The following is a 16,531-nucleotide window of genomic DNA, read 5'->3' on the forward strand; positions in this document are numbered from 1 at the left end:
ATTTCGTACCTATCTCAAACGAAATGTGATGTTATTTTGATCAATCTAACACATAAAAATGTTACTGTCTTGAATTTACAATCATTGGTGGAATATACCATGCCTTCAATTTAACGCGGTCCAAACTTCTTTCCTGGCAAGGGCTACACAAGATCCCAAAGGTGGAGCACCAGAAAGACCCCTCCAAGACCAAGGGGGAGCCAACCCATGTCAGTGGGCTCACATCAGAGGTCACTTGCCACTGCATGTAGGGGAGGGAGGGGGTCACGGAGGAGAACTGGAAGGGAGAGGTACATGATGACAGCTTTAAGGCGAAGGACACATCAGGTCACCTGAGGCTGGCCCCAATGAGCAATGGAGGCCGAGAGGTGCTTCGAAACATGCTGATAATAATGCAACATGCTAGACAAGCAACCAACACAACACGTCTATAGAGTAAGTGCCGAATCCCAACCCACTGTTTAATATAAGCATGGGTCCTTGCGAGGGGTGCACCTGAAGCCTAACCTCAGCCCACTCACTGAGCATTGCCTTCCCCCGAGCAGATGCACAGGCCAGCAGTGAGCCATATCCCTGTTATGAGAGCTCCAGATAAACAGTACTTTTGTCACATTCATGGATCTCCCCGTTTCTTGGCAGTGGGGAACTCCCATGAGCCAGACCTCTTGCTTAATGAGGGGGGGTTTCCCACCCCTTCACTTCTGCTGCAGCCTGCCCATTATGCTGCAAATTCTGCACCTGTCCCCCTCTACCCCTCCCCCCGCATCCCCCGCAAAGTGTCCAGTTCTTCATGTCTGCCAGGGTGGCCCTTTACCGTTTTTATAATGTGGATTCTTGGATGCCACAGGATAATGCCATGCACGTACTTCCACATGCAGGTCGAAGCTGGGACACTGCTCCCTTTACAAAGCCCCCTTCTGCCGCAACCCTCCCCTCTTCACAGACCCCGATTCCCACTGAGAGACAGATGGGGCCCAGTCTGTAAATCGCACCTACTCGCTTTGCAGACAAACAGATCAGGAGGGCAGCACGCACAATACATCGCGTCCTCAATATCCTCAAACTCACAAAGGTGTACAGCAAACACGGATGGGTGGATATGCAAATACAGGCCCGTGTGCATGTCTTTATGGATTCCTTTCAGGTCATACTTCAGAAACAGCTTTGGAAAATGCCCCACAACAAAGCCCTAAGACTGTGGCTAGCTGCCTAATGTTAAGACATTATTAGTGCCCAGCACGGGTTTGCCTGTCCTTCATCATCGGGGCCCCCATGTGAGGAGAAAGCAGTGGCTGTAGAGTGTGAACTACTGACAATTGTCATGGCTACGCTAGGAGGGAAACGCTGCACAAGTTGGTGTACAAATAAGAGACTGTGCCACACAAGACATAAAGATACGTGAATGGCACACTCACTGTGGTCTTGACTGGCACGTACCGCATCTGCTTTCCACCGGCCGGAGCCACCCCGTGCCCTGGCAGCTGGAAACCCTTGGATTTCACCCAGAACCTGAACTTAGGGTTGTCCATGGATCCAGCGTCAACGCCAAGCAGCAGCTGTGCAATGCGTTTGCATCGGGTCATGGTCTTCGTCTTGCCCGAGTCGCAGTGAGTGCGCAGGCACCAGTCCTGGAAGTGGTGCTGCCACTGCATATCCCGCTCCGGGCCCTCCATGAGGCGGGCTGTGCTGGAAGTGACGCTGCATATTCTACTCGGGCTCTCCATGAGGCGGGCTGTGCGGCCCGGGGGAGCGCTCCCAGCATGCAGCCCAACAGGCCAATTAACATGCTGGAGTCTGGACTCCATCGGCATAGGGCAACCAGAGGCCACAGCACACATGGATGGGCCTACTCGGGGCAGCTGGGCCTGGCACCCGCACGACCACCACACCAGGAAGACCCGGGCTATGATTATAAAGAACGAGAGACAAGAAAGAGAAGGTGAGGCACCATGTGCCCATGACCCGACTCCACCCACCACACCAGTGCCACACACGGATTGTCATTGGCTGGCAAACAGCCAATGACAATCCACAACCTACCTGTTGCTATGGTGCATGGCCTAGGTAGGGAGGAGTTTACAGGGCTCACTCTGGTGGTGCGTTGTTTGCGCACAGTACCAAGAGTGCGGGGCCACCCCTCTAGCGCCCCGCCAGCCTCCTGGATGGGAGAATAGTTACGTAGAGTGCGTGGAGCTACGAGCTCCATGCACTCTACATTACAGAAATTTTACTAAATCGGGACGCGCCCCGTCCAGACTCCGCAGCCGCAGGCAAGGCCCAGGCCAGCATCCCAGCATTGCAGAGCGGCAGATTAATAATTTATTTATTAATCTGCGCTCTGCACAAATTTAATTTGCATTTAGTCTCGAGGGAAGAGAGAGACTGCTATCTTCTCTTCTTCTCTATTTGGGGGGGCGGTGCCCCCCGCCCAATGTAAGCAGCTGCCACTGGGTCCGTCTCTACCTTTTATTGTTATATTGATTTTGATTCCCATGTTTATAATGTGCCTGTACACAAGTGTTTCTTGTGTACAGACGCCCTGTGGGCGCTTCGAAACACAATTTACTTGGTGTATAAGGGCCTTACAAATGCACAATAAATAAATAAATTGTACCTCAGCCAACACCCATTTGCTGCAGAGCGAGCAGCAAACACTCTTGATGGGATCTCAGGGGTTGCCTACATGGTGACCATGTCATGGTCGAAGCAGCAGTGATCTCCTGTGATTGGTTGTATCATGAGCCTGTTGACTGTTGCAGGCTGGCATGCTTGTGAAGGATTGAACATTATTGTGCGAAGGATTATGGGGCATTCAGCTGACCTTTCTGTGCACTCATACGAATGGTTAAGCGTGAATGGAGCAAAGATCTTATTTTTCCAGTATTATATGTCAGAGAGGGATGGGGGATGAACATGGTTAGTTATGAGGGTTTTTACTTCACTCCGTGTCCTGCTTTACAGAGAGAGAAGCCTCCAGCCAATAATCCGTGTAGTTTGGTTTTTACTAAAAAGCAGTTCCATGCAATGGGATTATGAAAAGCAGCATGTGACACAGTCACAGTTTAGTGACACACACAGGTGAGGCGGTGCCAGTGGCTCTGCTGAGGAAACTGTATTTTGGACTAGACAAGAAGGTATTGAAACACCATGGGCCTCATTACACGGTAGGCGGTGGACCAAGGTGCTAATAGCACCTTGGTCCATGACGGTAAAATACCGGTACCGCCTTGGTGGAAAGGGGAATTACCGCCCTATTCCAAGGTTGGTGGGGCGGTAATTCCCCCTTCCACCATTGCCCTTCCCCATTCCCATTTCTGCCCCATAGGGCATAATGGGAATGGGGAAGGTGCTAATTATGGTACCGCAAATTTGCGGTGCCGTAATTAGCACCAAGGTCCCTTAGCGGGTTGGTTTTTAACGCCTGCAAAAAGCAGGCGTTAAAGTACCAACCCTCTAAGGGACCTCGTAGTAAGGCGGTAAGGGTTAACGGTCACCGGTACCATTACTGGTGACCGTTAACCCTTACCGCCTAACATGTAATGAGGCCCCATGTTTGGCCACGTTTTACTGTAGACCAGTTGTTGGGATCTCGCGGGACGCGTAGTCTCGCGAGACTTCGGGCGGAACCCGGAAGAGCGCAGGAAAGAGTGCGAGAGCACCATTAAGACGGCGCAGAGGACATGAAGCAGGTCATGCTCCCGGCGCTCATCATAAGGGAGACTTAAAGAGACTTTTGGGACACTATGCACCACACCACTCTGCACTGTTTATGGCCTGCAGCCTATCGACTCAAGTTGCACCATATGGCATTGTTTGTAATGTTGATGTTATTACAGTAATAAAGAAATAAAAGTATAAATCCAGAAGCCATCTCACAATTCATTTACAACATATTTGCCGACGAGGATCAGGACTTGAACCCGCGCAGCATCATGCAAAGAGCGACTCCGTCCCCGCTGTTCTTCAAACGCCAGGTAGGCCTACTATTCCATGGTCACAATGGCATTCTCTGTATACTACTTACCTGGAAGCACTGGGAGGTGCAGGGTACACAGCGGTAAGGTGCAGAGCCATGTTATTAAATGCGCTGGGTGTGGAAGGCCAGAGAGTGTTTACAGGCCTTACGCCTGAGGTGGTGGCTGATGATAACGACAACGTACATAAGGAGGCAGTCAGGAGAATAATAAAGGACTTGGCCAGCAAAGAAAATACAGTATTGCCCAGGATACGGTTCTACAGTCGCAAACAAGAGGCATCTGAACCTGTAGACAACTACGTGACAAAGCTGCGTGAACTAGCTGCACTGGGCAACTTTAGGAATAACGCAGAAGGATTAATCTGCAACATGCTGACAGTCCACACCAACAGCAGAAAAGTACAGGACAAATGTATTTTGGAGAAGGAACTCCAGCTAGAAAAAGCCATTGAGATTGCGAGAGCAGTTGAAGAAACAGCAGGACGAAAGAAAGAATATGCAGGAAGCCCCGGCCCAGCGGAAGTCCAAGCCATCACCTTTAGGAACAAGAAGGAAAAACGAGGGACTGATGCAAGAGAAGGGAAGTGGGGAAAGAAAGAACCATTGAAGTGCCACAGATGCACCAGCACCAAACACTTTACAAACGACAGAGAATGGTTGTATACTAAATTACCTTTTCACAATTGACCTCGGGAGAATTGACCTCGGGAGAATTTACCTAATTTAGAAGGACAATTAGGACATATATGCTGGGGAAACCCCCCTCAAACACCCCACCCAATCCAAAAACCCCTGCAACCCCCCACCCAATCCCCTTATATTATTTATAATCCAAAACCAACCCAATACATATATAAAATAACTAAAATAATATAAAGGTCAATTGTGCAGAAGGTCAATTAGGACCACTATAATTAGGTCAATTGTGCAAAAGGTCAATTGTAAAAGATCAATTTGGGTAATACCCATAGAATGTCCCGTAAGAGACAAGGAGTGCTCGGTGTGCAAAGAAATTGGACATTTCTCGATGGCATGCAGGTGGCGAAATAAAAAGGTTATGAACATCAATGTGGAACACAATGCGGAGGGAGAGTCCTAATCCGAAGAAGAAGCGATAATGGTAAACATCCTACGAGCCAAGAGGGAGAAGCCCCACTGTGCAATCAGAGTGAACGGCATGGAGACGAGAGTCATGGCAGATTCGGTTTCCGATTTGACCATACTGCCCCTACGCACATATAAACAAATGATGAGCACTGAAAAGTCCTCAGCACACGCCACAAGCCCACAGTATTTGGAGGTGCACCAGTTGACATATTAGGATACATCAAAGGGAAGGTGGAGTTCAAAGGGAGAGAAACCACCACAAGAATATATTTCAGCCGGGAAGGCCCAGCAGTCCTAGGATGGGACGACCAAGCCAAGCTCAAGATCAAATTGGATCCCAGCACGGAAGATCAAATGTTAACTGCCAGTACAAGAGGAGCGCCAGTGGTTAAAGAGGATTTTCCCAAGCTGTTTTCGGAAGGGCCAGGGAAAATCAAGAACTTTGTACACAAGATACTACTCAAGGCCAATGCAGTCCCTGTAAAGCATAAAGTGAGGCCTGTGACAGCGACAGCCAGAGACATACTCAGAACCCAGCTCAACAAAATGATAAAGGAGGGCACCATTGAAAAGGTAGAAGCCTCAGAGTGGTTGAGTCCCATCGTTCTTATCAAAAAACAAAACTGGCAAGACTTGAGGGTATGCATTGACCTTCACAGCCTTAACCTGGAGGTCATTTCAGATAGCTAGCCCCACCCGAGCATAAATGAACTCATCCTCATGATGAAGGAAGCCAGAGCATTCTCCAAGTTGGAAATGAAGGAAGCGTATCATCAAATTCACCTGCACAAGGAATCTAAGCCACTCACTGCTTTTATCACCCTGTTTGGCATATAACAGTTTACCAAGATTTCTTTCGGCCTGTCGTCTGCAGCTTTGGCATTTCAGCGCATGATGGACTTATTACTACGCGACATAGGAAACGTGTCCTACTTCCACGACGATATACTGATTTACGCAGCAGACGAACACACGCATGAAGTCATTCTCAGGAAAGTCCTCACCAAATTACAGGATGCTGGAATCAAGTTGAGATACAAAAAGTGTGTCCTAAGGGCACGAGAAGTTGAATATTTGGGTACAAGATTTCTTCCCGGGGTATAAACCCCAAGCAAGACCTGGTACAAGCCATAGTCAAGGCTCCAGAACCAAATAACAAGGAAGAAATGAGATCGTTTCTGGGACTCGCAGAATATTATGCCAAATTCAACCCCAAATTTTCAGAAATCACGATGCCGCTGAGAAACCTACTGAAAAAAGGCACAGAGTCACATGGCTGGAGGCCCAGAAGGAGGCCATAGAGAATATAAAAGGGTGAATAGTGGAAGCCCTGTGCTTACAGCCGTTCAATCCGGAATGGAGTACAGTCATCAACACAGATGCCAGTGCATGCAGGCTGGGCGCCGTACTCGCCCAGAAGAAAGGGAACGCTGAACACATTGTGGCATTCGCTTCTAAAGCCCTCTCCATGGCTGAGAATAATTACTCCACAGTGGAGAAAGAGATGCTAGCTTGCACATGGGCTGTTGAACATTTCATGACTTATGTGTGTGGCACCAAATTCAAACTGGTCACCGACCATAAGCCCCTCATTCATATGCGGAGTCCAGGAGGGACAAAATCATCTACACCCTGGTTGTCACGCATCACAGACAAACTGCAGGAATACACTTTTGAAATTAACTACATAGCCGGTTGGAGAAATGCCCAGGCGGACTGCATGTCAAGGTCACTGGAGGACAACGACAAGGCCACCACCTACCTGCAGGATGAATGCATTGTAGCGTCAATCCAAGACCTCAGGGGCCCAGATTTCCTAGAATGTGAGGGACATTGGAATGAAGAGGACAGTAAAGACCCCACTATGGTGAGACTCAGGGAGTGGGTCAGGATTGGATGGCCAGAAGAGAAAGCTATACCAGAAGGCATGAGGCCGTATTGGAAAGTGGCAGAAGAAATTTCAGAGGTGGATGGATTGATCATGAAGGGCGATTAAGTGATACCACTGGTGGGGATGAGAAAAGTCATCCTGTGCAGAGCCCACTCAGGGCATTTAGGAAACACCATGACAAGGCGAAGGATGAGGGAGGTGTACTGGTGGCCTGCCATGGACCAGGAAATGTGCTCAATGATTGAGAGATGCCATGAGTGTCTCAACAGTGACAAGCGCTTGAAGACTATGCAAACCCCGATGATTCCCACAGAGCTCCCAGAAAGCAGTGTGATACAAAGTGGGGTTAGACTTCATTGGACCTTTGGAGGCAATGACTCCTGAGCATCGGTATGGCATAGAATTGGTGGACTACCTGTCGAAATGGGTAGAAGCTGAATTCGTCCCCAACATTACAACGGCTACTGTCATAGAAGTCCTTACATCCATATTTCATAGGGAAGGTCTCCCCAAAGAGCTAGTCACGGACAATGGAGTACAACTGGTGTCAAGGGATATGGAGTCATTTCTGCACAAACATAACATAAATCAGAGAATAGCTGCACTGTATCATCCCCAAGCGAATGGACTAGTGGAGAGAGCTAATAGGTTCATCAAAGGAGACATCCAGCTAGCAACCGCTACAGGTTGGGATCCCCTCAAAACGGTCAAGGAGGCTGTTGCAGCCCACAGGTTAACTCCCAACGGCATCCCCCAAATTTCGTCATTTTCAATGCTGAGGGGGAGGAGAGCAGCATCCACACTGGTGCCACCATGGTTGACCAGAGTAAGAGAAGATGACGAAGTAGATATGGCTGAAGTGGTGTGGAGGCTGGAAAACAGCAAAGCATGCATGAAGAGATGGATCGATCAAAGAAGAACGATCCAAGGCCGCGAAGTCAAGGAAGGCGATTGGATCAAAATATGACTACCAAGCAAGGACCAAATGCCAGGTTCGAAGTTCAGCCAACCCATAAAAGTTATTCACAGAGGGACAAACCACGTCCGCACAGAGGATGGCCGCACATGGAACATGGAGCGGGTAGCAATGTTTGAGAAGCATTATGAAGCAAAAAGGACCCAAGAGGAACCCACCCCTTCCAAAAGCCCTGACAGAGAGGCTAACCGAGGGCAAGAACTAGAAGCCACTGCGAGAGAAATTATGGAGGGAGAAACAGAAGGAGACGTGTCAGAAACATCCCATGGAGCGAGTCAAACGCAGGACACAAGTGGCGGGAAGGAAGATCGTCCGAGAAGGGAGCACAGAAGACTGGTGAAGTATGAAGACTTTGTAATGCAATAAACTTTGTTGTTATCAAGGGGAGGTGTGTTGGGATGGGATCTCGCGGGATGCGTAGTCTCGTGAGACTTCGTGCGGAACCCGGAAGAGCCGGGGAAAGAGCACGAGGGCGCCATTAAGACGGCACAGAGGACACAGAGCAGTTTGTGCTCCCAGCGCTCCTCTTAAGCAAGACTAAAAGAGACTTTTGAGACATCATCCACCACACCACCCTGTACTATTTATGACCTGTACCCTATGCACTCAAGCTGCACCATATTGCATTGTTTGTACTGCTGATGTTATTGCAGTAATAAAGAAATAAAGTTATAAATCCAGAAGCCATCTCACAATTCATTTACAACACCAGTGAAATACTCTGTAAACAGGCAGCACACATTCAGGTTTAACCCACGTTTGCAGTTTATTGAATTTACAGTTTAAGAGTTAAGATTCCAGATTTAAAAAAAAGCAACGACTGATTGACTGCATGTTGGCCTTTTCACTGAAGCAGCAGACTTGGATCAAGCAGGTGTATATGGGGCAAATCGGGAAATACTAAAGTGAGCAAAACTCCCTTTAAGGCAAAAATTAATTTTAGTTTAAAAAACAAAAACTCCACACAAGAAACGGGGTTTGGGGGGCAAGGGTGAGGGAGTGTCAAATGTGTTAGTTCAGATCAGATGGTGTGTGGGGTGTGGTAATAAATAGGGCTAGGGGCTGAGCCCCCGAACCCCCAATAAAAAAAAGAAACAAGCAATTAAAAGTCAAATAATTTCGTTTTAGGGGCGAAGGCTGCATTTTACACAAATGCCATAGAAAGGATCATTACCTTCGTGAAAGAGCTTCATAACAAGGTGGAGGGAGCAGAGTTTATTTGTTTCCACAGAACTGCGGCGCTTGCTCCATTTTCCCTTCTCACTCCATAAATCTCTTGTAACTGTAAACATTTAATGCGTTAGACTTGGCGTTGTGTGTCCTCGTGTTCGGCGGCACAGCGCATTCTTTCTGTTTTCTGGAATCTTTAGTTACCCCCCCCCCCCCCGCCCCATGAGAGTGCATGATTGCTCTTGCAGTGGGAAAGCGCCAGAGTTAGTTCAGCTGTTGCATCTATTACCCTAAGGGGTGCAGCGTGTCACCGTCTGCGCTTGTTCTTTCTCTTTTAGCCTTGGAGCAATTCCAGAAATGACTTCATTTTGAAAAGGCCATACACAAAAATATAATGAGTTATATTGGCCTTGGTGAACTAAAAAGTAGTTTGAACGACACCGATTTATGGTTATGCAGCCATTCTGCACCTACCCACAAACATCCAGGATTCTGAGGACCGGCTTAGGGGGTCATTGTGAAATTAAATCATTTGTTTTCAAAACTACCACCAGTGCTAGTTTTGCAAATCTGCTCCATTTGGAGTTTTCCTCTGTTGATAGTGGTATTACTGGAATACAACCAGTGGCGCAAGTAGAGCCTCCAGAGGTTTTTTTTGTCAATGTAATAGTGGAAATGTTCAGTGGTGGTTCATACCAGTATTCTACGCTATTTTAATGCGCAACAGTGTCATACATTAGTGAATTTCCTTTTCTGCATTGCATGGGAAAGGTTGTGAGTGAGTGAGAACCATAAATGACCCAATTCTCACCCCTCCCCTTCCATGTCCTTATGTGAAATTATTTCTCTGAAAACTTTGGAGGGCATTTTGAATTTGTTTACCTCCACCGCTGAGGTACAGGTAAAAGTAGGCAAACTTTCAGGCTGAAAATCCGACTGAAGTATTCCACTGGACCACCACGGAAGATAAAACCTTCCAAATGAATCTAGTGGATGGTAATTTTAGCAGTAGAAATACTGTTCCCGCCAAACACACAATGACCCCCCTAAGTGCCTGGTGGTATGAGATGGCAGTGTAATGACATCGAAAAGTTTCATGAGATGTTTGACCTAGCATCCCAGTGACAGCCTCACTCTCCCTTTCACAGCCACCATCTCCTAAATCGTATCACTCTGCAGTATGCAATGAGAGGCTTAAACAAACGCACCGATTAGTGCGTTCTTTCAAAACTCAAAACAACTTATTAAGAATTAAAACCTCCAGTAAGACATAGGTAGCTCACTAAGGACCTACTTATAGTCTCAGTGATGATGCTAAAGCAGGCGATATTTGCAAAATACTGCCAATTTGAATAGCTGCCATTTGATAATATTTACCTATGGCGGTATTCCAAGTCAAATCAATATTGGATCTCCTTGATTTTGGAGTACGTTATTGCACCTTCACAAACAGAGGATAACACAGGGGCAACACACTGGTCTTGGAAGCAAGACGATGCAGAGCAACAGAGGTTCGAATCTCCGATCAGTGCTTAGAAACCGAACTCAGGTATGGTATTAGGCCATTATAAATAAAACAATCAAATAAAATAAATAAATACTTCCAGTACTATCCTTCCACTACCAAAAGCTGCTCTGCACTGTTACTACTCTTCCCTCCCCATACTACTGCTACTCTCCCCACACTGACACTGATACAACTCTCATCCTCTATCCTCACACTTCAGTTCACTTCAACACTGTTCTTTACTATCCTCAGTCTCTCCTAACACACATTCCCTCTCACACATTAACTTCTACACTCTGCACTACTCCTATGACCTGACTTCCTACAATACACTATACATCACTGTTGCTAATATGCGAGTCAAGATCATCTGAGAAAGAAAGAAAACACGAAAGTACGTGGAAAATTCAAAAAACATGTTTAGCTGTGACTGATCACTATAAATATTTAGGTATAGTGTTATGATATATAATTAATCAAACTCATCATAAACTTGGGTTAGATACCAAATTACAGGCGTTAACATCCCAAGCTAAAATTCTAGTATATAGGTTTGGAAATTGTTCACTTAAGCAAGTTCTAACATTCTATCAACTGAAAGTAACACCAATCTTAATATACGGTATGGAGGCTTTTTGCGAGGTGAAAAAAGAAGAGTGGAATAAGTTAGAAGCCAGTTTCTGGAAGAAAGTATTACATGTACCTAACTGTACTCCACTAGCATTGATTCAATATGAATTAGGATCTCTTTCTTTGAACTCTCAGTTATTATGGAAAATGTGTCTATTATTGCGTAAATGCATATTGGGTGCTCAACTGAATAATGTCTTGAGCGTAGTAGCTAATCATATTTTATCAAATTGTAATTCATTTTCAAGAAATTGGTGTAAAAGAACATTTAATGCTATGACTGAAGCATCCATCGAATTGGAATTGTTGGTGAATAACCCCGGTCGGGCGAAAATCAAGCTTTTTCAATTTGCTTGGATTCAGAATGTGGAGGCTTGTGCCCTATACAAAGACTTTGATATATCCCTGTATGGGGCAAAAAGGCACAGGCAGATGGTGGAATATTTGACTAAATGTCCGTCCCCTCGCATTCGATCCCAGTACATGCGTTTCAGGTTCAATTTGTGGCATACGCGTGAGATATTGGTGCGGCGAAAGATAATCCCAGAAGAGTTGATACATTGCTGTTACTGTTTAAATGAGTGTAAACCAGAAACATTGAGACATTTATTGGTTCAATGCCCTGCTCTATCCATCATTCGTAAACAATGTTTTAATAGAGTATTTAATTTTACTATGCATTTAAATGCACAGGAACTATGGCAATTGATTTTTTCATGTTCACGAGTTTCGGTAAAAGCAGCAATTGTACATTTTTTTATAAATTACAGTCCCAGATCATATAAAACGAAGAAGAGTGAAAGTGAATAATTGTATTTAAGATTGAACACAAAATTATATGAAATGAAGTTTTATAATTGATATATGTGTGTATATTTGAAAAGTTGTTATGCAACTAAACAAATTAAATAAAAATAAAAATAAAAAAAACATCACTTATACCACTCTGTCTCAAATACATTACCTTTTCTAAACTCTGCCACTAACTCTCAAACATTGCTGTGCCATCCCTCCTCCCCCTGGTCTCGTGGTCCACTTTCAGCTCCTCCTGGGACTTCACCCATATGACCCACACTCTGCCTTTCTTGCTCTCTACTTTTAAAGTGCAGGGCTGGTGGCGCTGTTCCTTTCTCTCCCTCCGATTGGCTGCAGTGTTCATCTGACATCTTGCACCAATCAGTGCCTGTCTTTTTCCCATGACCCAGGTGAGGCCCCCCTTTAAGCCTTTCTCTCTTTTCCATCATGGTTTTAAAGACAGCTTCTGGTGTTTTCTTGTCGTGTCGTGGGTTTGAAAGTTCTTTTTTTCCGTATTTGGAAGAATGTTTCTGATTTCCTGGGTTTCTGTTTGCAAATGGAAAGTTTTGAAGGGTTGTGGTTCGTTTGGGCAGTCGTTTTTTTGGTTCTAATGGATTCCTCGTTCGGGTCTTCTCAGTTGCTCACATGGGGGATTCTAGGAGTTGTGCTTCTGAAATACGAAAGAGAGAACTGTGGCCAGCAACGGTTTGGGGAAGCATTGAGATAAGACGAGTGGGATCAGGGTTGACATTTTTGGCACATGGTTTGTTTTCTGTGGGACTAGGGACTCCCGAATTCCCACTTCACATATCTGGGGCAGTGCTGGTTTAGAATTTGGGTTTAGTATGCTTCCTGCCTCAGGTTGAGAGCCCCCATCCCCCTTTGACAGGATCCTAACCCTGGCCTTACCACACCTGGTACAGAATAGAGTTGCTATGATGGGTTAAATGAATATCGTCTCTACGGGAAACATGACTTGGGGATACTTTCTCGGGATTTTGAAGTAGTTGATGTAAGCCATTCCGTGATCATGCATGTAGGCACACATGAATCTGTTGACCAGTCTATGCCAGTGGATGTTGCAACCAAGATAATCTGCCAACCCCTTTCCCCTGTTCAGCAGAAAGCACAGGAACCATTGAATGCAGAGGTACTCAACTACACACATGCTGAAGGACATATGAAAAAACAATACACAAATTATACTTATATGGAGACACCCTAAAAACCACAGTGGAGGACCAAAAAATCACAGAGGAGCCAACTACAGAGTCTTCTGTATATTCTGTACTGTATATTCTCTATTGCGACAAATGCTCTAAATATTAAGTCTACACGCTACTTTTGTATGGCACAAGCTTTGTATCTGCTAGCTAATGTCGCTAGACTCAGAATTTTGCATATACTACCGTTAACTTACTGACCTTATAGTATAGTGCCTTCCACCTAGTATACTGATACTGTGTAACGCTCACCTGATTCCCACGGAGGCGCTGATCCCGGCTGGGCTGCTATCGTTTCTTCAATTGAGAAGCGTAGAGCTCGGACGACTCTCAGGACTGGGCTTCCTCTTATCGAATGTCTGACTTGCAGGGTAAGTTTTCTGCAGGTGGAAGAAAAAGGGTTAATCACCGTTTGATGGGATTCCTTCTCACACCAATCGCCAGTTTTTCCCACAGCCTAGCTTTCTACTTGTCTCGGCGAGCTCTCACCTTAGGCGTATAAATGCTGAGCTCTCCATCCTGCGTCTGGTGCAGGGGTGCGTGGATTCCAGTTACGTCACTGGATGAGTTCAGGGTTGAGGCTCAAGTCTTTTGCGGCCTTAGTTGTGGCACTGGTGCTGGGATGCCAAAGAGCGATGCCGCCGTTACTGCACGAGCGGATGCCTGTAAGTATACTGTAGTCTTTGGGCTTTAAAAGATGGGCACCTCAATAATGTCCCTTTTCCTTTGTTTCAGGCCTCGGGATGCTGTGGGCGTAGTTTTCCGTTGCCGCTGCACGTGCCGATGCACGTAAGTATAATGTTCGTTGGCCGCTTTTAATGGCACCTCTAATAATGTCCTTTTTCTAGTTTTCAGGTGCCGGGATGCTGCGGTTGATGCAGCCGCTTCTGCGCGTGCAAAAACTGGTAAGTTAAGATGAATGCGACTGCCTTCACCCGAACCCCTTTTTAATTATGTCCTTTGCCTTTCAGGTGCAGAGAAGCTGCCGAAGAGAAGGCCGCGGTTAGCTCCGTTGCAATCACGGATGGATCAGGTAAGCGGGCGCGGCTGCGAGCGAGTTGCACTTTTCTAACCTTATGTTTATTCTTTGCAGGGTTTGCCGGTGACTGGATTCCGGGAACTGGTAAGTATTGTTCTGTGTCTTTCTTCATCCACAGGTTGCTGCGCAGAAGCTGAAGATGACTCTGGACCTGGAATGCAGGAGCCGACTCGGTGAGCGTCCTGCTGCTGCTGCAGAATAACGCGAAGCACGTGTTTTCCATCGGGCGTGGTTTAAATAGCAGAGAAGTGCTTCCAGTGTGTGTTCTTCCACCGGTTCCACCCAGGTAAGAAAAGAGTTCCTGAATGGAGGGAATAGTTCCTCCCAGCCCTGATGGCTGGGGACTTCAACCAGACTGGATTGTTCTGGGTAAATATGCAGCATGGTCTGCCTCAGGTAAATCCACCCAAGCATTATTACACTGTTTATCAATATGAGCCCGGCGCCTATGGCGCCGGCACTGAAACCCTTCATGAGCCTGGCGCCAAAGGCGCCAGGACACGGTCCAAAGGGCCCCTTTAGGGGTCTGCTGGGTCTGGAGTAGTGGAAGACGGGTCTGCTTCCGAGGGCGCTGGGCCAGTCCTGGCCCCGCGGGAGTAGCGCCCATGACAACACCCCCCCTCAAGGACCCTCCCAAACTTGTCCTTCCCGGGGGTTTTGGTTTATCGGGAAAGGTTCGGTGAAATTTCTGGACTAGACGAGGAGCATGGACGTGGTCATAGGGTTCCCATGACCTTTCCTGAGGTCCGTAGCCTTTCCAGTCGATTAGGTAGAATAGCTTCGATCTGATGATTTTAGAGTCCAAAATGTCTTTTACTTCAAATTCGGGCTCCCCATTCACTTGAATGGGCTCTGGAGGATTGGTCAATCTGGTTCCAGGTTGCATGGGTTTCAAAAGAGATACGTGAAATACAGGATGTATTCTCATATGGGTTGGCAATTCTAATTTAACGGCCACTGGATTAATTATGGCCGTAATTGGATATGGTCCCAGGTATTTGGGGTTGAAGGTGTGAGGCCCTTTAAGCGATAAATGTTTGGTGGACAGCCAGACTTGATCCCCAACCTGGTATTGAGGGGCATTGCTTCGGTGTTGATCTGCTCCTTTTTTGTACCTCTCTTTAGCTTGTTGTAGATGTGCAGTCGCTTCCTTAAAAGCTTGGGTAATAACGGTGTACAATTGATCCACGGCGGGTGTTCCAAGATCTTGAGGTGGATCAAGGTTGGAGGTTCGAAGATGAATCCCATACAAGATGTAGAAGGGACTCTTCCCGGTACCCGAATGAACTGAATTGTTGTAAGCATATTCAGCTATCGAAAGGATGTCCTTCCAGTTACTCTCCGACTGTTGTAGCATGCATCGTAAATATTGCTTGAGAGTCTGGTCTGTTCTCTCGGTTTGCCCGTCGGTCTGGGGATGATGGCTGGTCGAAAGTCTTACATCGATTTGAGCTAATCGACAACAGCTACGACAAAAGTGGGAAATAAACTGGCTCCCCCTATCTGAGATTAGTACTGACGGGAAGCCGTGTAGCCGGACGATGTTTTCAAGAAATACTTTGGCTAGGACTGATGCTGAAGGTAAGCCTTTTAGCTGAATGAAGTGGGCCATTTTAGAAAACAGGTCCACAATAACAAGAATGGTGTTGTACCCGGCACAGGAGGGTAAGTCTGTGATGAAGTCCATGGAAAGGGTATGCCAGGGACATGGTGGGATGTCTAATGGTTGCAGAAGACCAGCCGGCCTCTTCTTCTGATCCTTGTTTTGAGCGCACACACCGCAGGACATCACGAATTCCTTTATGTCTTCTCTCCACGAAGGCCACCAGAAGTGTCTCTTCACCTTTTCTGTGGTTTTGGCAATGCCAGGGTGACCCTCAATTAATGAATCATGATAGCAGGAGATTACCTGTCTTTGTAAATCGGCGTGTGGTAGGAACAATCGTCCTTGGAAATAAGGCAAGTCATTGCTTACGGTGAAATCTTTTCCTTTTTGTAACCAGTTCAGTAAGTCTGGTGAGGTTACAAGTTGTTTAGTTTTTTCTTCAATACCCTCAATGGATTGTGAAGAAATCAGACCCACGATCCTTTGTTCAGGAATTATTGGTACATGTTCTGGATTGGCAACGTTATCTCCCATTCCAATTCGGGAAAGAGCATCCGCTTTGCCGTTCTTGTTGCCGGGGCGATAAGTGATCACGAAGTCAAATTCAGCAA

The sequence above is a fragment of the Ambystoma mexicanum genome, chromosome 9 (genome assembly GCF_040938575.1).
Source record: "Ambystoma mexicanum isolate Mex_15411 chromosome 9, UKY_AmexF1_1, whole genome shotgun sequence".
Lineage (NCBI taxonomy): Eukaryota > Metazoa > Chordata > Amphibia > Caudata > Ambystomatidae > Ambystoma > Ambystoma mexicanum.